Source organism: Triticum urartu, chromosome 1 (assembly GCF_003073215.2).
Source record: "Triticum urartu cultivar G1812 chromosome 1, Tu2.1, whole genome shotgun sequence".
In the NCBI taxonomy this organism is placed as follows: domain Eukaryota; kingdom Viridiplantae; phylum Streptophyta; class Magnoliopsida; order Poales; family Poaceae; genus Triticum; species Triticum urartu.
The window spans coordinates 291807347-291829716 of record NC_053022.1 but is presented as its reverse complement, the minus strand read 5'-3'; the positions used below and the strand labels follow the sequence as shown (position 1 = coordinate 291829716).

Sequence of the window (22370 nt, the reverse complement as noted above, 5' to 3'; positions counted from 1 at the left end):
GTGGTGTCTCAGCACGAAGAACTTTCGCAATGGTGCATACTCAGGGAGAACACTTCTTGATAATTAGTGAGAGATCATCTTATAATGCTACCGTCAATCAAAGCAAGATAAGATGCATAAAAGATAAACATCACATGCAATCAATATAAGTGATATGATATGGCCATCACCATCTTGTGCTTGTGATCTCCATCTTCGAACCACCGTCGTGATCACCAACGTCACCGGCGCGACACCTTGATCTCCATCGTAGCTTCGTTGTCGTCTCGCCAATCTTATGCTTCCACGACTATCGCTACCGCTTAGTGATAAAGTAAAGCATTACAGCGTGATTGCATTGCATACAATAAAGCGACAACCATATGGCTCCTGCCAGTTGCCGATAACTCGGTTACAAAACATGATCATCTCATACAATAAAATTTAGCATCATGTCTTGACCATATCACATCACAACATGCCCTGCAAAAAAAAGTTAGACGTCCTCTATTTTGTTGTTGCAAGTTTTATGTGGCTGCTACGGGCTTAAGCCAGAACCAATCTTACCTACGCATCAAAACCACAACGATAGTTTGTCAAGTTGGTGCTGTTTTAACCTTCGCAAGGACCGGGCGTAGCCACACTCGGTTCAACTAAAGTTGGAGAAACTGTCACCCGCAAGCCACCTATGTGCAAAGCACGTCGGGAGAACCGGTCTCGCGTAAGCGTACGCGTAATGTCGGTCCGGGCCGCTTCGTCCAACAATACCGCCGAACCAAAGTATGACATGCTGGTAAGCAGTATGACTTATATCGCCCACAACTCACTTCTGTTCTACTCGTGCATATAACATCAACATATAAAACCTAGGCTCGGATGCCACTGTTGGGTTTCGTAGTAATTTCAAAAAAATTCCTACGCACACGCAAGATCATGGTGATGCATAGCAACGAGAGGGGGGAGTGTGATCTACGTACCCTTGTAGATCGACAACGGAAGCGTTAGCACAACGTGGTTGATGTAGTCGTATGTCTTCACGGCCCGACCGATCAAGCGCCGAAACTATGGCACCTCCGAGTTTTAGCACACGTTCAGCTCGATGACGATCCCCGGACTCCGATCCAGCAAAGTGTCGGGGAAGAGTTCCGTCAGCACGATGGCGTGGTGACGATCTTGATGTTCTACTGTCGCAGGGCTTCGCCTAAGCACCGCTACAATATTATTGAGGACTATGGTGGAAGGGGGCACCGCACACGGCTAAGAATATGATCACGTGGATCAACTTGTGTGTCAAGGGGTGCCCCCTGCCCCCGTATATAAAGGATCAAGGGGTGGAGGCCGGCCGGCCCTCTATGGCGCGCCAAGGAGGAGTCCTCCTCCTAGTAGGAGTAGGACTCCTACTAGGAGGGGGAAAGAAGTGGGGAGGGAGAGGGAAAGGGGGGGCGCCGCCCCCTCTCCTAGTCCAATTCGGACCAGGGGGGAGGAGGCGCGCAGCCCACCTCTGGCTGCCCCTCTCTCTCTCCACTAAGGCCCATATGGCCCATTACTTCTCCCGTGGGGGTTCCGGTAACCCTCCGGCTCTCCGGTTTTCTCCGAAATCACCCGGAACACTTCTGGTGTCCGAATATAGCCGTCCAATATATCAATATTTATGTCTCGACCATTTCGAGACTCCTCGTCATGTCCGTGATCACATCCGGGACTCCAAACTAACTTCGGTACATCAAAACTCATAAACTCATAATATAACTATCATCGAAACCTTAAGCGTGCGGACCCTACGGGTTTGAGAACAATGTAGACATGACCGAGACACGTCTCTGGTCAATAACCAATAGCGGAACCTGGATGCTCATATTGGCTCCTACATATTCTACGGAGATCTTTATCGGTCAGACCGCATAACAACATACGTTGTTCCCTTTGTCATCGGTATGTTACTTGCCCGAGATTCGATCGTCCGTATCTCAATACCTAGTTCAATCTCGTTACCGGCAAGTCTCTTTACTCGTTCCGTAATACATCATCTCGCAACTAACTCATTAGTTGCAATGCTTGCAGGGCTCATGTGATGTGCATTACCGAGAGGGCCCAGAGATACCTCTCTGACAATCAGAGTGACAAATCCTAATCTTGAAATACGCCAACCCAACATGTACCTTTGGAGACACCTGTAGAGCACCTTTATAATCACCCATTTACGTCGTGACGTTTGGTAGCACACAAAGTGTTCCTCCGGCAAACGGGGGTTGCATAATCTCATAGTCATAGGAACATGTATAAGTCATGAAGAAAGCAATAGCAACATACTAAACGGTCGGGTGCTAAGCTAATGGAATGGGTCATGTCAATCAGATCATTCACCTAATGATGTGATCCCGTTAATCAAATAACAACTCCTTGTTCATGGTTAGGAAACATAACCATCTTTGATTAACGAGTTAGTCAAGTAGAGGCATACTAGTGACACTCTGTTTGTCTATGTATTCACACATGTATTATGTTTCCGGTTAATACAATTCTAGCATGAATAATAAACATTTATCATGATATAAGGAAATAAATAATAACTTTATTATTGCCTCTAGGGCATATTTCCTTCAAGGCCGAACTTGGTGGCCACTAGGCGTGGTTGTTAGTGCATGCATGCAGGAGGTAGTTAGAGCATCTCCAGTCGTTGGCCCCCAGGGGGCGCCTAAAATCGCCGCCTGGGGGTGAGCCGGCGCAAAAAATCGACCTGGGGACGAGTTGGTCCCCAGCCGCCCGCCCCCGGGCCGCCCCAGGCGCGTTCAAAAAAGGCAAAAATATAGCAAATTTCGGCAAAGTTCGGCGAAGTTCGGCATATATTACATAATAGTCGCGGATTTTTATTACATAATATATCTAATTAAAAAAGAAACTGGCTGAACGCGGAGTAGTCACCGTCGTCACCACCATCGTCGCCGCCGTCGTCGGGCTTCTCCTCCTTGACGCGGCCGTCCCTGGTGGACCCCTGACCGGCGTCGCCAACGCGGGCTGGTGGCGGCGGTGCGTCGTCGTCGTCGCTGTCCTCGATGACGATGACGCCTCCTTCGTCGCTGCGCGAATCGCTGCAGAGCGGCGCACTGGCGCTCCCTCGCCATCTTCAGGGAGTCCGCGCACGCCCATTCCAGGGTCGCGTCGTCGTCGTGCTCGACGTCGCCGCCGTGCTCCGTCTTCACCGTGGGGAGGAGGTCCGGCTCCGTCTTCACCGGTGCGAGCCCCGGCTCCGTCTTGGGCTTGACGAAGCGCAGAGGAGGAGCCGACGAGGAGGCGCGCCAGCCGCCCTCGTTGATGACGATGCCGGCGCTGCGAGTGCGCCGGCCGAGCGGCATCTCTACCGCGGGCTCGGCCTTGACGCCGAGCAGTGCCGGAGAGCCGGAGGAGTGCGAAGAAGAGCGTGATGAGGAGGAAGAAGAGGAGGCGCCGAACCTCCTGGGCAACCATTGCCCGTCGCGTCGGCGGTGAGCCGTGGCCGCCCTCGCCGGGGGGTACGCCAACGGCGGGTTGTTGCCGCCCTCGAGGTGTGTCAGCACGCCCTCGAGTGTGCGGCCGGGGACGCCCCACCATAGGTGGCGCCCCTCGCTGTTCTTCATGCCGCCGACCACTGCCGCACCATTGGTGGACGCCAGCTGCTGCTGCTGACGGCGTTGGAAGTACGCCGCCCAAGCCGCGTGGTTGTCGGCGGCGTACTGGGGGAGGGAGAGCTGGGCGTCGGTGAGGGAGGCGCGCACGACCTCGACCTCGTCGGCGAAGTACGAGGGTTTAGCCACGGCGTCGGGCAACGGGGGAATGGGCACTCCCCCGTTGCTGAGCTTCCAGCCCGTCGTCCCGGCGCGCATGTCCGGCGGCACCGGGATGTTCGCTTGGAACAGGAGCCAAGACTCATGTTCGTGGAGCGAGCGGTGGCGGAAGCCGTTGGCCGCCGCCTCATCTCCGGGGAAATGCTCGGCCATCAGGAGAGGGAGGACTCGACGGCGGCGCTCGGGAGAGGGAGGGCTCGACGGAGGCTCTTGGGAGAGGCAGAGCTCGACGGCTAGGGCTAGGGCTGGTGTGGCCAGAGGCGAGGGAGGCCGCCGGCTTTATAGCCGCGCCGCGCCCGTGTGTACGCGTGCGAGGGAGGGGAGGCGTCGGTGCGCCGTCCCGTGACGCGTCGCCCGTGAGGAATCAATGGTAAGGCTGACCGGCGGCAGCCTTGCCATTGATTCCCCGCAGGAAACCGAGGCGTTGGGGGAAGACGACGTACGGTGTCACTGACGCGGCGGGCCCGCGGCTCTTTCACGCCAAAACCACTCGCCCCGGCGTCCCCGAGCGCCCCCCAGCGCGCCGGGTTCGGCCTGGGTCCGCCGGCGCTAATTTCGGCCCAGGCCGGCGAAAATCGGGCTCCTGGGGGCGCGACTGGGCCGATTTTTCAGCGCCAGCGTGAAAAAATTGCCTGGGAAGGCCTTTTTGGGGGGGCGCGGCTGGAGATGCTCTTAGCAGGTCTGTTGCGAGCGGCCATGGTGAGCGCATCGTGCGCATGGCCGAGCGGATCGCTCGCGAGCAGCGAAGTCTACAGGCGTTCGTGCGTACGTGCACACAGGTAACATGGGAGCTGCGCTGCCGTGGGACTACAAAAGGCCCGGCCACGAGTGTGTTTGTATATGGGAGTTGCCGAGCATGTAGCCTATGAATACAAAGAAAAGATTGGGACGTTTGTGCGTTGGGCGGGAAAATTTCTTGTGTCTTGTGTCCATCTTCTTCTTCTACCTCCTTTCGCATCATAGAGCGAGAGAGAGCGAGAGGTAGGCGAGAGCTAGGGCTAGACAGCAACAACATCTCCATCCTACACGTTTTTGGCCTGTGTACTCGTTCATGGACGAGTTGGTGGCTCGTATGTGGTTTTACCCTGTTTTCCATGGCGCGTCCAGTTTCGTCTCATGCGCACCCCGTGCATGTCCGTCGTCGTGAGCCGCTCCAGCATATGGCCGGGCTAAGTCCGGCGTTCACGGAGGGGAGACAAGTGGCAGCATCAGCACTCATCAAAGTGCCGGAAATTGTCGAGCCGGTTCATTGAGCTATAGCCCGAGCCCGCCGTGCGAGCAGAAGCACGAAGACGCCCATGGGTGCGACGTCAGGCGAGGGCCTCGATGGTCGAGGGCATTCGCCGCACGCTCAAGGGCCCAAACCCTAGGCTCTCCTCCCTCCTAGCGTCCTCTCTCTTCCTCCCTCTCCCGTGACCAAAAATCAGTTTGGTTTCATGTTGGTTTCTTCCGTGATCAAAAATCAGTTTGGTTTCATTTTGGTCTCATGCTTGGGAAGTCGACCAAGGAATCCATTTTCTTGGTACAATTCATGAAGAGATACAGGGAGCAAAAGAATGACCTGCATGTGGTGTTCATTGACTTGGAGAAGGTCTACGATAAGATACCGTGGAATGTCATATATGATAACAGGGCCGTCTCCAGAAATTTGGGGGCCCGGGGCGAACTGCAAAATGTGGCCCTAAATTTGGAAATTTTCATATAACTAAGATATATGTTCATTTTGTTAATTATATTACTTCAAATGTATGTAATTTGGTATGATATTTATAAATATTTCAAAAACTAATGCTAAAAGAGTAAAGGTGATACAAGTAACTAAACACATTTTCTACCAAAAAGCAAAACAAAAGGAATGATTGAAACAGAGAGCATATCTGCATATGTATGATATTGTTTGCAGGACTGAAGGAGGTGGACCTTTATTTTCAGGATCCGTAGAAGCAGATACGTTTCCGTTTTCTATACCAAAATTCAAAATTCAAAAGTTTATTATCTGAAGCAAATCGAATCCAACCTGCAGCAAATAGGCCTCGAGCACTCACGTGGGGTTAGTTTAGGTTGGGGAACTAGCCAATTACCATGCACCATTCATCCGTAGATCACAGGAGCACTAGACGAGAGCGACGACGGGAGGGCAAGCAGTCAGATCAGCGGATGGAATCAGGTCTGGGCGATGGGGAGAGGCGGCTACGAGTGGGATACTAGGAGACGACGATTTAGGCGATCGGGCAACCTGCTTGTTTCGTTGGGCTCCTGGTTGGGCTACCGGGCCTTTTTCAGATTATAAAGCAGCCTACCCATCACCTACTGATTTGGAGACCCCAAAATATTGGGGGCCCTGGGCGGTCGGCCAATTTGGCCTGCCCCATCGACAGGCCTGTACGATAATATTGTGACAAGTGTTCGAACAAGTGATGATGACATTAATGACTTCCCAATTAAAATAGGACTGCATCAGGGGTGAGCTTTGAGCCCTTAGCTTTTTTACTTTGGTGATGAATGATCTCACAAAGGATATACAAGGAGATATCCCATGGTGTATGCTCTTTACGATGATGTGGTGCTAGTCGATGATAGTCGGACAGGGGTCAATAGGAAGTTAGAGCTATGGAGACAAACCTTGAAATCGAAAGGTTCTAGACTTAGTAGAACTAAAACCGAGTACATGAGGTGCGGTTTTAGTACTACTAGGCACGAGGAGGAGGAGGTTAGCCTTGATGGGCAAATGGTGCCTCACAAGGACACATTTCGATATTTGGGGTCAATGTTGTAGAAGGATGGGGATATCGATGAAGATGTGAACCATTGAATCGAAGCCGGATGGATGAAGTGGACCAAGCTTCTGGCATTCTATGTGACAAGAGAGTGCAACAAAAGCTAGAAGGCAAGTTCTATAGGACGGCGGTTCGACCCACAATGTTGTATGGCGCTGAGTGTTAGCTGACTAAAAGGAGACATGTTCAACAGTTAGGTGTGACGGAGATGCGCATGTTGAGATGAATGTCTAGTCACACAAGGAAGGACCAAGTCCGGAATGATGGTATAAGAAATAGAGTTGGGTAGCACCAATTAAAGAGAAGCTTGTCCAACATCGTCTGAGATGATTTGGGCATATTCAATGTAGGCCTCCAGAAGCGTCGGTGCATAGCGAAACGGCTAAAGCGTGCTGATAATGTCAGGAGAGATCAGGGTAGATCGAACTTGACATGAGAGGAGTCCGTAAAGAAGGATCTGAAGGACTGAAGTATCACCAGAGAACTAGTCATGGGCAGGGGTGTATGAAAACTTGCTATACATGTGCCAGAATCATGAGTTGGTTGCGAGATCTTATGAGTTTCACCTCTAGTCTACCCCAACTTGTCGCTACTCCTATAAAAGACTCAGTCGGTGATGATAGTGTGTCTGTCGTCCGTCATTTCTGACCATTGGATCTGCGTCTAACGACTATGATGTAAGTTGTGACCTTTTTGCAACAATATCCCACTTACCGGAAAAGGCTTTTGCACCACTTTATTTAAAGACATTATAACTGAGCAGTTTTCCTGCCATCTTAGGGCATTAGCAAGGTCAGCCGTTGGATTAGCGCTATGTTAGCCGCGAACTGGGCCTAATGTCGCAAGGGAAGCTACTCTCGTAGCTATTTTGGAGCCCAGGGGTTAATCGGGCCAGTTTTCTACTCGGCCCAAGGCAGCGAAGCCCGCTTCAGCGAAGACAATAAAACAGCGAACCAGCACGTCCCTTCGCTCCTCACGACGCCCCCTCCTCTCCCCGCCGCCGCCCACGACGGCATCTCCTCGCCTCCCTCAACTTCGGGCGTTCTTCTTCCATCCGGCCTAAGTCGAGCCTCGCGAGGGATTCCGACGCGGGTGGGGATCAATCCGAGGCGATGCTTGCCAGTGATCCGGCGCGGGAGGGGATCAACCCGAGGCGACGCGTGCGAGGATGCGATGTTCAACAGGATCCCGCCGGTAGCAGATGTGCGACGTCTCATCTTCCCCGTCACCGTTGCTCCTAGCTGCAGCCACTCGTGCACGTCACCGCCAGGTTTAGTTCAATCGCTTCTGTATATGAGACACTGTCTGATGCTTAGATTCAATGCGCCACTAGCCTCAAGGGAGATTTGGAGGAGGCCGAGGCTTGGAACACCGAAGACATGTGCTTGCGTCAGCTTGATGCCACTCCGCCACTGCAGGTTATTCGCATAGATTCAGCCGCTCTCCTATCATTTTGTTCATCAAAAATGATTGTCGGATATCACTTGCAGTTCTATATAATATGACAATTCTGGTATTCATTGCTCCCAGTTGCTTGAGGCAAATAATTAGATTAGTACATTTGGTGGAGTTGTACGATGTGAAAGAACAATGTTTGTTTCTATCAGTTAGAAGCTGAAGAATACATCTAAACTCAATGATTTCAAGAATACAAATTAGTGATAGAGATGTACGAATTGATGATTCCATTAGATTCCAAGAACATTTCAGTGGCTCCTTTTTTTTACTATGTATATGTAGTTGGCCGTACAAACAATTCTTTGTGTCTTGCAAATGTAGTGTGAGATTCCAATATAAATATCCATTTACTGTGTCCTAGTGTAGTTTAAGAAAGAGGATAAATGTTCCAAAAGAGCTGGTAACTTTCTCAATTATGTAGATTATTAGGAGATATGAAGGAAGTTTGAGTGGATGAGTTATATCCTATCCAAGATACCTGGTGTACAATTATCCTGCAATTATCCGTCGCTGGCGAGTGGCGCACACCAGTCGCCATTAAGGTCCTTTTGTGATGGTTATATACGTCCTTGATTTCCGGCAATTGTCCGATGCTCAAGGTGACCCTCTACCTCTGCAGGCGGATTACCATGGTCGGCTGGATTGACCTCCCCCCGATTCACCTGCATCACGCATCTCGGCTTGATCGACTGGATACCATAAAGCGCTGGATTCCTTCGGGTGCCTTGCCGCAGCTGAATCTCCTCGAGCATGTTGTCTCCCTCCCGCACTGGATCCCCTCGGATATTTGAATATCATTCCGGTCTTAAATTATGTTCCTGGAGAGAAATACAGGAAACTGAGCTACTGCTACGCTGCCTGATCTTCTTTGTCCCCAACGGATCTCCTCTCACATGATCTTGTGACGGTCGACGTGCAGGTATTGACTTCTGTTTCTACATTTTAGATAGATCAGTAGGCTAAATTTTCAAAATGGAGATGACTAAGCATGCTTTCTCTGTCTTGTGCAGAATTGAGAGGACTTGAATGTGGTAAGGACCTTTGCTACATCGGCTAACACAGCAGCAAGGATTCGCTTACTTATTATTATCCATTGCTCCAGCCCTATATAACCTTGCAGGTTAGGTTATATCGATGAATATTATTAAAAAAACTTCATACATTACAACAATGTGATTTATTTCTGGTTCCATAACATCTATTTGTGGTCTGCACTCTGGAATATGCTTGCAACAATCGAGTAAAAGGAATATTTACTGAAATGGCCAGCATTTCCGTCAACTATGGTATTTGATCTTTACTACCACCAGTGTTTTTCAGGTGTATTTTTTAATTATTTTTCTCTTTCTCTCATTTACAAAAAAATATATCTCTCTGTCAAAAAAAACTTCAAAATAGATGAGTGCAGCAACGCGCGCCAACAATGATCTAGTATATAAAGCAAACCACCAAGCCACAAGGTCTAACAAGAGTTCACACTGACGCGCACACACAGCCGCACTCAAGGTAGCACAATATATACTCCTATAAAAGACTCGGTTGGTGATGATGGTGTGTCTGTCATCCGTCATTTTTGACCATTAGATCTGCATCTAACGATTGTGATGTAAGTTATGGCCTTTTTGCAACAATATTCCACTTATCTGCTTCAATTTACAAAAAATCCCTTAGTATCTTGAAACCAAACCATATTCCTCCTTTGCTTCATCAAAACAGTCCAAGGAATATAATTTGAGTGAAACATAAGATATTATTAGTCATATATGTATATCAAAACTAGACTTTTTTCTTTGAAATTTATGAATATGTAGTACTACTTCAGATCCGTTGCAACGCACGGACATATTGCTAGTTTGGGACTAGACTTTGTTGTTGATGTGTTTGTGTTGCTGCACATGAATTTGTTGTATGGTTGTTTTACTTTTTTATAAAAAAGACGAAAGCCTGTTTCGATAGAGAGTAAGTGTGTACCAGGATCGCGACGCCATCACCTCCATCATTGCCGACCTTCGCTCGATGGCTCTCCGCTTGGCGCCGCCGCTCCCTCCGCCACCTCCAGAGCCGGATTAGATCCTTTGTTGCTACTTCGGATGCTGCGGTTGACCCGCCTCCTTTGTTTATTTTCAGGGCTTGTTGAGTTGTCCTCTCAGCAGAACCGTTTGTACTTTGTGTTGTGGTACTCTATGTGTGTACCTTGTTGTACTTTGTGGCTCTGGTGGTTTGCTTTATCTATAAAGCGGGGCGAAAGCCTTTTTCGATAAGTGCGTACCAATTTTAAAAAGAAAATGGAAACGTGAAGAAAACGTAAATTGCTTAAAAAGAGAGACCTATGCCGTAGGGCATGAGCATGACTTGACCTGGCGTGCTACTGCTGCAGTGGGAATCTCACACTATTCACTCACGCACGCGGCAGCGAAGGAATCCAAAGGGGTTCAGGCACAAGCATGCCCATCATATTAAAGCAGATTCTGTAGTTTTACGTGTCATTCTCTTCACACGTGGCTACGAGATCAGACTGAACAAGACACCGTAGTAGAAGAATACATCAGGTTTTTTCCTTCTTCTAAAATGCTGCTGCTGCTCACAGCATTAGATCAGGCTTCTATTTTCTGCGACATGTGGTGACGAGATCAGACTGCAGAAGAATACATCAGTTACTTGTAGCATACAAGACAATGGGGGTGGGTGGTTGCACTCACAGCGTCAGGTGCTGCTGCTCCACTAGACACAAACCACTCTCTGGCTTGCGCTGCTAGACTGCCACATTCCAGCATTTACTTGTGGTGACTGCCTTTAGTGGGATCTGGGAAGGATGGATGCATCAGCTGCAGCAAGAAATCACTTCAGAGTTTAGCTGATAGCCAAGAACGCTGGTGTTCAAGCAGTTCAACGGCTGTGCTGCAGAGAAGAAGACCAGGTAGGGCAGGTGACATGATGTTGTGCTTCCTTTCCTATCTTCTTCTATGATCCACAGCCGTGTCTCTTTCATGGACTCATATCTTGCTCTTATCTTTTTCAGCCGGACAATCTCTCATTTCCAGGGCATGCATCTTCACGAACAGGAGAACATTAGGAACAGTTGAAGGTAGTGCCTGAAGAACACATAACTCAAATTCTCTAGACTAGATGGTTGATGCAACTGGCATACGGGGGACAACGAGTAGGAGAAATGGAAGTTTGGGCTTTAGAAGGATTTGGTGTTGCTCATATTTTACAAGAGATACTTACTTATAAATCTGACCGTCTTATAGCTCGCCAAGAAATACTTAATGCTACGATCTGAGGAAAAAGAATACCTAATCATGAGGATCCTCCAGAACCTTTTCGAGTGCTCGTTCAAGAACTACGATCTTTGGCTCTAGAACTGAATCATTTCCTTGTATCCTGCTAGCCAAATATTTCACTTGATCAGAGCTTTGGGTTGCTTCTTCTTCTTAGTTTCCTTTTCCCCCTTGGGTTAGAGAGTTTAGATGTGTGGCCCTTCTCTACTTTGCTATTTCGTCCGTACAGTCTTGTCTCTTCTTTGCGCTCTTGTAGATAATAAGCCTAAGGGTTATTACAGATCTTTGGTCGATGGACCTGAATAGCATGTGATTCCATGCGGCCCAGATCTTTCACAAAGAGGTTAGTAGAACCAAAGGCCACATATTGGCCAGCATGTCGTGTGGCAGTGTTGTGCCCCATAGCTCATCGACGTCTTCGGATATAGGTGAAATACCCAAGCGTTGCCAAACTCTATCAGCTAGAGGGCATGAAATGAAAGAGATGCGATGTGTCTTCACATTGCTCATGGCACCGAGGGCACACATTGTTGGTGATGATGTGCTTGTGCGCGAGGTTGGCGTGGGTGTTGAGCCTGTTTCTGAAAAGTAGCCAGGCAGAGACTTTAAGTTTTCTGGGCACGTGTGCCCTCCAAATGATTGGAGTGTTCCTGTCCAGCTCAGGTTGTCTTCTATACTACTATTAAAAGAGCAAACATGACTTCTTTCAAAACCACACAACAAACTGTACACAGAATAACCTGTACCGTTAGATCAGATCAACCTAAACATATCCTACTGCTTATATTACACGAACGGTCTGTCACCTAGATGAAGGTCTGAGATGAAATATTCTGCCGAGCAGACGCGTGGTCTGCGATTCTTCTACGCTCCGCGTTCCCGATCCCGGCGGCCCCGCCCACAGCCCCGTGATTTTTGGGCACGATTCCCCTTTTATCTCTCCCTAGATCGAGAAATACGGATCCGCAGCAACGTTGCGCCGCCGGCCCTCCCTTCCCTTTCTCTTCGATGCACTTCCTAATCCACCCCGAGATAGACGCTGCGGAGGTTGGCCTGGCGCGGGGCTGGTGAGCGTCGAGGGGTCGCAGCAGTAGAGGGGGAGGTCGGACAAGGCGGGGAGTAGGCGGCCAGGCGCGCGGCAATGAAGGTGTTCCGCTCGGCGATCTCTTCCGATGGAGCGGGAGGTGGTTGGAGGAGGAGGAGGAGGCGGGCGCCCCTGCAATTCGCGAGGCCGAGGAGAGCAGCGGTTGGCCCCACAGCGAGGCCAGCGAGAGGTTGAGTCGCTCGAGCGCCGGGAACCAGAAGATCGGCGGGAGCAGCGAAGTCGGGCGTCGTCGGGTCCCCGCGCAGCGCCATCATGCCCTGCGTCACCCGCTCCGCTGCCAGTAGCCTGCCGCACTCCATCGAGGCCCGGTGCCACGACCGAGGGTCGCCCAGGAAGCCCACGAGTGGACAACCAGGAGGCGACGTGATGGCGAAGGCGGCAAGAACGGCGTCGCAGGTGAGTTCCACCACTCCTGGAACCTTCTTTCTCCATGTTCAGTTGAACATCTTATCTCTGCATGTCCTAAGTTGCTACTCCATGACTATTTGTGTGTATACAGCTGTTATATCCTACGCTACTCTCACAATTTTGATCCCAAGTTACGTGCTTTGTGTGTATAACTGTACCTTATTTTGCAGTGGCTGCCGGGGCAGCAGCTTCACACTACCACACCGCCCTAGGCTTCAAAATCTGGTAATGCAACACCCCCTCCGCCTCCTTAGTTCGGAAATTGGTTGGTGGTGTACAGTGGAGACTAAAAATTCAGTGGAGGCTTCTTTCCACAATTATGTTCATCTCAGCCATAAGATAGAGAGAGATCAATAGATAACATATCTTTCAGTAAAAAGTAAATTGCAGCCTTTGTTGAACTGTAGGTTTGCAAGTTTCTAGGATCGAGACTTACAAACGTGTAAATGCAATTAATTAGACTGGCCTACTCCTCTACAACATTGCTGAGATTCAACATTCAGGAGAGTATCACATATGGAAAATCTTCTACAACTGACCAGACTGTTCGAATTGTTTTTGATGGTCTTTATTTGAATTTTGTAAGTGAATAAGCAGGAAAGCTTCGAGAGAACTCAGTGCATCATTTCTTATGCAACTGCTACTGCAATCGATTCCTTTCCAAGCGCTGGTAATATCTTTCTACAGAGCTTTTTCCTTTGTATGCAAATGTGAAAGAAAAAATATATCCTGGCTATGGTATGTGGATTATTATTCTCCTTAAACAACTGGCACAACTACTTTCTGTCGGTGAAGGTGTTTCAGATAGTAGAGCCACAAAAACACTCTAAATCTAGGAATGCAGTGAGTATGTGATGTTTTTTTTCTTGATGTGCAGGGTGGTACCATTGGATAGTTGTTCGTCAGGACAATTTTGTTTGAAGTTCAAGCTGGTATCAAATATTTGCTCTGGTGTTCGTAAGCCATAGATGTACAAATGATGTTATTTCTTGAAGTCAATTTGAAATTTATGTCCATTGTGATTAACAAATAAACTACTCATCATGATCTTATTTGTATATTTTGAAATTGTTTCCTGGTTGATGTATTAGGAAAGCATGGTTAGTCCAAATTTAAATAGTATACTGCAGTTCAGTTGAACATAGTAAGTATGATTTATAAGAAATGATCAAAATTATCTGCTGTGAAGAACACGTTAGGCTTTTGTTTTCAATCTCCCTGTACTTCCATGGTTCCATATCTTCTCTTATAGGTTTGTTATCTTGTCTGCTTGTAGAACTGTACAACAAGTTAGTTTGTTATTCAAGCAAAATCCATTTATTATACAAAGTGTGCATGGATTGCTTGATTACTGGGATTGTAGACCACTAGGTTGTTCCAAATTCATTTATTTTGTAGAATTCCGCAGTCAAAAAATTATGGTAGCCCACTAAAATTGTATAAGGTTTGCTTATTTAGCGCAGACTTTGTAATTTGTGGCCAATGGCAATTCCATATTATTTAGGCAGTTGTGAATTCTATGAAATATGGATGAAAAGTTTCATTGCAGATCATGTATTTTTCTTTCAGCATTTCAGTGTTTTGACATATTTCAGTGCAAAATAAACTAACATCTACATGTCAAAGAGCATCTTGATGCATATAAAGAATGAGTGGCGCATCAATGACTTGAGTTTTATGGGTTTATATTGTCTCACGGAGTCCCCTTCCCTCGAAACTGGGCAAATAGGTAGGTGTGTTTACAAGATTCTTTTGGTTTCCTGAGTTCATATACGTTGATACTCGGTAGACTACTGTGATTGCTGAGCTCCCGACGAAAGAAAACTCGCCAAACTTTGAACTTGGCATGCGAGATGATTCCAGTGGTGTCTGTTTGTGTGTGTAACTGACAGGAACATTCGTCGCTTCATGTAAAAAAGATCCTATATGCAGCAATAGGTGCAAGCAAGTGTTTTCCTGTATGACAGGAACATTTATCGATTCATGCCAATACATTTTTTATTCAAATAATTGTCTCTTAACTATGATGAATGAGGAATTATCAAGTGTTTTATACGTGCGTTGCACGTGCAAATGCACTACAGAAAAAACATTTATGCTGATATGTACTCGGGGTAGGGTTCGGCGAGTGTAAAACTCGGTGAAGTGCACTTGGCATACACCTGGCATGGGGTTTGTGAAAATACTACTACTTAAGTAAAGCACCAACAGAAGTGGGTGTATTGATGTGTCGTATCTATGTGCTTGTGGAATGGTCGGCACTACAAGTTTATTTTACCTGACTTGATGAAATTTACACACAATGATATCATGTGTTGGTTCTATTACTTCACCATCTGCATCATCCTAATTGCTAAGTGTAACATTTCAGAAAAGTTGGAACCGCCATTCTCTGTACAATCCAATTGTTTTAAATAATTTTATCATGTGTTGTATTCTAATTATTTTATTCAGAGGTTGTATGTGCTGAGAAGTTGTCAGTCGTGTGGTCAGTGATCTAGATTTAATTTACTCCCTCCGATCCAAATTAATTGATGCTGACTTAGTACAATTTTGGACTAAAGTGCTACTAAGTCTTTGTCAATTAATTTGGATCGGAGGGAGTAGCACACTTGACATAGTAATGAGAATATTTTAGCAATGGGATAACGTTATCTGAACTTTTGTTTTACTTGCATCTTGGTTAGGGTCACTGTCACCAGTGAGCATTTGGTAACTAGGCAAAGGATTACCCACATGTGGTTGGAAGTGAGCGCTTGGCTAAAACTGAAGTAGATGGAGAGAGATCAAAGGAGGCAAAGTTCATCAAAAAGTCACTGTCTGCACTGGGTGATGTTATTGCTTCCCTTGGCTCCAAAATGCCCACGTCCCATATAGGTTGCACATTAGCATTTTCAGAAATCAACATATGTTCAAGTAAGTGCTCTTCACAAATGGTGCATGATGTTCTACTATTTATATTTCAGGGAATTTTTTCTGGACAAAGGAAAGGACAAGCTATATATTTGTGAACTTGAAGCAAGTTCCTATTTTTATAGCTATGTGAAAGAAAAACATTTATTTTATGGGAAAGGCAGTCAACAGTCTGCTTCTTCTAAACAATGTGCATGTTTTTTCACCCTTTTTTGTTTGTTTGTAATACCACTGATTGCATGCAGCAGTTTGTTAGTACTATTCCTTTCTCCGGGTGAATTATTGTATTTTTCTTCAAATGCATGTTCCAGTATAGTATTTCTTTGTATTCCAAATGCACGGTTTTATTCAAATAATTAGTTTCAATGTGCCGCCATCACAGGTCATCAGAATCATTCGTAACCTGCAGATTTTTAGATTTGAGTTGTAATCAAGTTGGAAAGCTGTTAGCTTGCACAACCTCATTGGTTGATCATTGTAGATACAAGAGCATTATACATGACACTGTCTTGTTTGTATCTTACAGCGAATAAGAGGAGGCAGAGGCACAACCAACTAAGAATCATCCCAGGTGAAAGGTGCAAAGCTTTCATCGCATGGATGTCCAGATGGTGGTTATCCCATGGCATATGGTAGTTTTTTTTTATAGAAGATTAAAAATGTAGCAATGCTAGATATATGTGACTAGACTTTCTGTGTAAGCTCGTGTCTTGTACTGAATTTTTGAAAAATGCCAATTGATCAAGACTTGAGTTGTGGTCAGATTTAAGAGGGGTTTTGTTTCTTTTGCTCAATATGTGCCTCAGGTTAAAACGTGCGTTGCACGTGCACGCTTACTAGTAACCAGAAATGACACGCATTTTTATGTGTGTTCAAGAAAGAAAGAAAGAAAGAAAGGAGTTTGAATCCAGGATCATAGAAAAGGACTGATTTCAAACTATATTTTACAAATAGCTTGGTGCGCCTGCACTATGCTATCCGTCCACATGCAACACCAATTACAGACTGGCTGCCTATTCTGCGCCAAAGCTTTGTGCTAAAGTGGCGAATAGGCATCCTAGTTCGTTTGCTACCCTCTTGTACGTATATTCATTTGCAGCCGATCATACCAGTTCAAGGAACCTGGAATATTGAACTGCTACTGCCGCTGTCCCATACGACACAACAGCAGATCGCTTAATTGCTCAACTCCCTACACCACACCGTACTCGATGACAGTGATCCAGACGAACGAAGTATGATATGTGGTAACCAAGGACCGAACACATCCTTCTATGCCTTATTCGCTGATCATGGCAAAATGATGGCAAACCACAGCCTGGACTTAGCTGCAACCAATACCGCATCATCACAGGATCTTCCTTTCGCTTGCCTATCGAGGAAGACTCAACACAAAAGCCAATATGAGAGCAAAATCCTGAACAAATGACAGCTGGCTGTGACAAGTGCCCGGCGCTAGAATCGATACATCACATTGCTCTTCATTTGCAAGAATTATTATCTACTTGGTTGAACAGGTGAAGGAAATAAAACTCTTCCAAAGCCTCGCCAGTATGTTTTGCTGCATGCGCCCCTGGCAAGCTCACAACAACAGGGTCTTCAACGACAGAGCAACTCTGCACCGCAACCTGCTACATACGATTGCACTTGTCATGGTGGTAGAAGACAACGACCGCAGAAGGAGACGCTGGACGCGGCGTGCCGGGAGGTGAGGCGATGGAGCAGCCCTAGCTCTGCCGCACGCCGAATCGGAGTATTCAGGACATCGATGACAAGTGCGAAGAGCATCAGCAATAGGAGGTCACCCTGGCGGAGTCCACAAGCATGCGAGACAGGGTAGCCTGGGACGCCATTGACGAGCACATGGGTGGAGGCCACAGCAAATAGAATAGTGATCCACTCGCGCCGGCTTGGCCCAAAATCCAGGTGATGAAGTGTCTCAAGAAGGAACGGCTAAGAGACCGAGTCGAAGGCCCTGGCAATGGCAAGCTTGACCATACAAGGGACCTTGAGGTTGCGAAGTAGCCCCGCAGTTTGCTGCACCAACAAGTTGTCATGAATGCTGAGGATAAAAGCACCTTGGTTTACCGAAACAATGAGACCAAGGTGCGGGGCAAGCCGGAGGAAGAGGGCTTTGAAAAAAAGCTTCGCGAGCAAGTGGATGAGGCTAATGGGCCAGAAGTCGAAGAGGGACTCGGCATCGGCACGCTTGGGGAGGAGGGTGATGTACGCCTCGTTGAGGCTTCCTTTGGTTCATTGGGTAGGAAAATCGTAGGAATAGGAAAGTCATAGGAAATGAGATGACATGTATCTCAAATCCTATGAGTAGGAATAGGAAAGAAGATGCCCTTTGATTCACATCATAGGATTTTTTTCATTGAGTCTAGGCTAATATTTATTTTCCTATGAAATGTGGAGGATAGGAAGAATTCCTCCATAGGAATAGGATTTCATTCCTACAAACCAAAGGGCTCTAAAGAAATTTTTCCTATAGAAATCCTATCCTATGAAATTCCTACAAGATTCCTCTAAACCAAAGGAGGCCTCTGAGTTTTTGCAAGCCTCGCAAATTGAGGGAGTAGAATTTGCCAAACATGTCACAAATGTCGTCCTTGACAATGTCCCAGTAGCTCCGGAGGAACTTGGAGGTGAAGCCATCAGGCCTCGGCGCCTTGCCGGTAGGAGCTTCTCCATGTCTTCGATATCATCCCTGGGATGCGCACTAACATCGCCAAGTGCTCGGCTATCTCGACCCGCTGATAGAGGAGCACGTCGACGTCATCCGCAACGACCTCGCCTGCCCCATCTCAGCCTTCCCAGTGCAATACCTCGGCCTCCCCCTCACAGTCTGCAAGCTCCCTTCCTCTCGGCGCTGCTCCCCCTAGTGGTGAAGCTGGAGAATAAGCTTTCCACGTGGCGTGCCTTGATGCTCTACCTTGAAGACCAGCTTTCTCTCATCCGCCATGTGCTCTGCGCCATGCCCACTCACTTTCTCATCGCCATTGACTTCAATAAGTCGATTTTGGCGCGAGTTAATCGGGTGATCCGAGGCTTCCTTTGGGCTGGGCGTATGGATGCTCGTGGAGGACAATGTAAGGTGAGCAAACCGCGCGGTTGCCGCCCTCTCCTGCTTGGTGTGCTCGGTGTCTGGGACCTCCACCGCTCCGGCCTTGCCCTACACGCCAGATGGATCTGGCTGCAGCGCACCGACAGCTCTCGCCCCTCGAGCCATCTTCCCCTGCCGCATGATCCCAAGATGCTAGCGGTTGTGCGCACTTCTACTTGGAAGCTTGGCAATGGCATGTCCTGCCGATTCTGGACCGACCATTGGATGGATGGTCGCTGCATCGCTGAGATTGCGCCGCTCGTCTACGCATTGGCGACGCCGCAAGTAGCGGACTGTTTGCGAGGGGCTGCACCTGCACACCTGGGTCTGCGACATTCAGGGCGCTCTCGGCCCTGGGGCCTTGGTACAGTATGTTAACCTCTCGCGTCTTCTAGGGCAGACACCCCTCTCCCTAACTCCGGACCGGCTGGTTTGGCGCTGGACGGACTCCGGCAACTCCTCGGCTGCCTCCTGCTACCCTGCCTTGTTCCAAGGCTCCATTGAAGATCCCAATTGGCGCCTCACCTAGAAGACCTAGGCCCACATCCGCATTAATGTCTTCATGTGGCTCGCCCTGCAGGCGATCCTGCTGAACTACCGGCCGTATCGCCAGACGTGGCCTTCCTCACGCGTCCCTCTTTCTCCTCAGCGACCAGGAGCCTGGGAGCATGCAGCACCTCCTCGCTGGCTGCTCCTTCTCCCATCAGATGTGGCACAAGGTGCTCTCCAAGTGCCGGTCCACCTCCGTGTCGCCACTCCCAGATACCCGGTTCCAGACATGGTGGCTCAGCACCTGTTCTGCCGCGTCCCCAGCCTCTTGTAAAGGGCTCTCGTCGCTGCTACTTCTGGCCGCTTGGCTTCTCTGGAAACAACGCAACAACTGCGTCTTTGGTGGCATAGTGCCATCCATGCATCGACTGCTCAACCTCATCCGGTAAGAGGCTCACCTATGGTCTGGGGCTGGCGCTACTGGCTTGGCCAACATCATTCCTGAGTAGTACACGTGGTAGTCTCCCTTTTTTGTTGCAACCCCCTGTTTCTCCATTCCCTTCCCCGCGCATGATTCCTTCTTGGATCCTCGCTTGGGCACCCTGTAATTCTCTACCTTCTATATCAATGAAAGATATGCACTTTTCGTATTTGTGAAGAAAAAGATTTGATTGCAGAAGAGCTCCACACCTGGGCGCCACGTACCCATCAGGATGATGCAGCTATTTTTGAATTGGGAATCAAAGTTCACGTAGCTCTAGTACTAGTTTCTTTCACAAGCCTTGAGCCTGTTTGTATTAACAATGTAAAAACAGCTGCCCTCGTGCAACAATTGAAGAACAAATGACTGAAGCAGACAAGTAAGCAAAAACATGGGTTTAATTTGAATTTTTATGGGCATCTTCAACACTAAAAAGCAGACAAGTAAGCAACAATTGAAGAATAAATGATGGGCCTCTTAAGGCCTCCTTTGGTTTGGAGGAATTTCATAGGAATTCTAGAGGATAGGATTCTTATAGAATTTTTTTCTTTAGAGCCCTTTGGTTCATAGGAATGGATTCCTATTCCTATATAGGATTGGTTCCTATCCTCCACATTTCATAGGAAAATAAAAATGAGCCTAGACTCAATGGAAAAATTCCTTTGGTGTCAACCAAATGACATCTTGTTTCCTATTCCTACTCATAGAATTTGAGATACATGTCATCTCATTTCCTACAAGATTCCTATTCCTACGATAATCCTATCCTATGAACCAAAAGAGGCCTAACCCTCTTTGATTCACAGGATTTCAAAAACATAGGAATAGGCAAACACAGGAATCTACAGAATTGGATGTTTGATTCACAGGAATTGGAAAAACACAGGAATCCTGAAATACATGGTCAAATTAAGGTTAAGCCATATGCAAAAATAAAATGGAGTTGATATTATGCTACTTATGGCTTTTTGTCTCGTTCTTTGTGCACAGGAATGTAAAAAAGAGGTTGGAGCGGATTGTAAAATTTCTTCGTTTTTCCTTATGAAACTCAATCCAAAGGAAAAATACCTCCATTTTTCCTATGGTCAATTCTTTTGAATCAAACGGATGAATATTGCCACCATAGGAAAATTTCCTATTCCTATGATTTTCCTCTCCTTTTCCTATGAATCAAAGAGTCCCTGAAGCAGACAAGTAGGCAACAACATGGATTTAATTTGAATTTGTATGGCCATCTTCAACACTAATTTAAATTGTCGCCAACTTCAGCAGGATTTAACTTGGTGCACTGACTTAAAAATATGAGCTCTTTTAGGGTGGTTGGCGAGTTACGCCTCGTAATTTCACGTAACTCCACCTCAAGATTTTTCTGTCCGTTAGATCTGAAAAACTCACTTAAAAGTATTATTTTTTATAATAAGGGTATAATAGTCCTATCTGTCCCGCGTTGAAGCATCAAGCGTGCCCACGCCAAGCAAGGCCCAAGACAGTCCATCCCTCATTCCGAATCCTCTCACCCTCCTTGCGGGCGATGCTAACCCTAGAGCCGCCGGCGGCCGCCGCCACTTCGCCTGCCAGTGGCTCCGACCATGACTTCCAGCTTCTCCCGCCATCAGCGCCCCTTCCCCAGAAGGTCTCCTCCTTGGCCCTCGGATTAATCTCCCGCTCCCACTCCCGCCGGGTCCCTCATGAATCGTGAAACGGCGTGAGCGGGTCCGCGGTGAAGGCATCGAGGCTGCATCCACTGCCGTGCATGCCGCCCGGTGCAGGATCCTCGGGGACGTGGAGGAGCATGGTGGAGTACAACGGCAAGGCTGGGGTGGAAGGAGACGCCCTGGGCATTTTTTTGGACGCCGTGAGCATGGAATGACCTTACTACTCCATCTCCAACATAACTCCAGCTGCTATTGCCAGTTTGGTCTTCTCTTCTACATTGATCCGTTTAGGTATTACGCTTCTATTTGTAGTAAAGAAATTATATTGTTTGCATCTGCTGTCTCTATATCATATCAGTACTATCTGCAGATCCCAACTAATCAAGAGATATGAGGACAGGGAGGATGAAGGAGCCGCAGTTGTAAGTGCTACGGCGGGCGAGCAGGGATGCAACTGGAGATTGGTCAGAGACTGCAACATATTGTTAGCTTCATGAGGTTGGGAGCAACTGGATCTAGACCTCCCCGCAACTGACTAGAAAAGTATGCACAATTTATCTTTATCTGCCTAGTTAATCCTTTAGTTTCTTCCCCTTCATCTAGCTCCTTAGTACTAACTTTCCAAAGCTTCCACTCTAACATAAGGAATTTTCAAGAATATTTAACTACTATATTTGATCTAGCAACTATTAATACCATAAAACTAGAAAAGGATCTCATTGTTTCTGGATAGGGCTATTGCACAAATAAGAACATTGTTAGACAAAAAAGACAAGTGCACTAAATTGTTTCCCTCATAGTCCTAACCACCTTTTTTACCATACAGGCATTGCCTAATTTAGCAAGTATATTCTGCAAGATATGTCCGGTCATCCAAATTTCCTGACATATTAATTA

General features: G+C 47.5%; 1 long non-coding RNA gene across 3 annotated transcripts; it reads left to right on the top strand.

Annotated features, from left to right (window-relative positions):
- Nucleotides 1-12134: 12134 nt before the first annotated feature.
- On the top strand, nucleotides 12135-16504 carry LOC125508333. Of its 3 annotated transcripts, none has more exons than XR_007283367.1 (3): nucleotides 12135-12817; nucleotides 13000-15706; nucleotides 15796-16504. It is a non-coding gene; the product is annotated as an uncharacterized LOC125508333 (long non-coding RNA). The 3 variants fall into 3 exon arrangements; XR_007283366.1 differs by having other exon boundaries at nucleotides 13000-15745; nucleotides 16269-16504; XR_007283365.1 differs by having other exon boundaries at nucleotides 13000-16504.
- Nucleotides 16505-22370: the final 5866 nt, after the last annotated feature.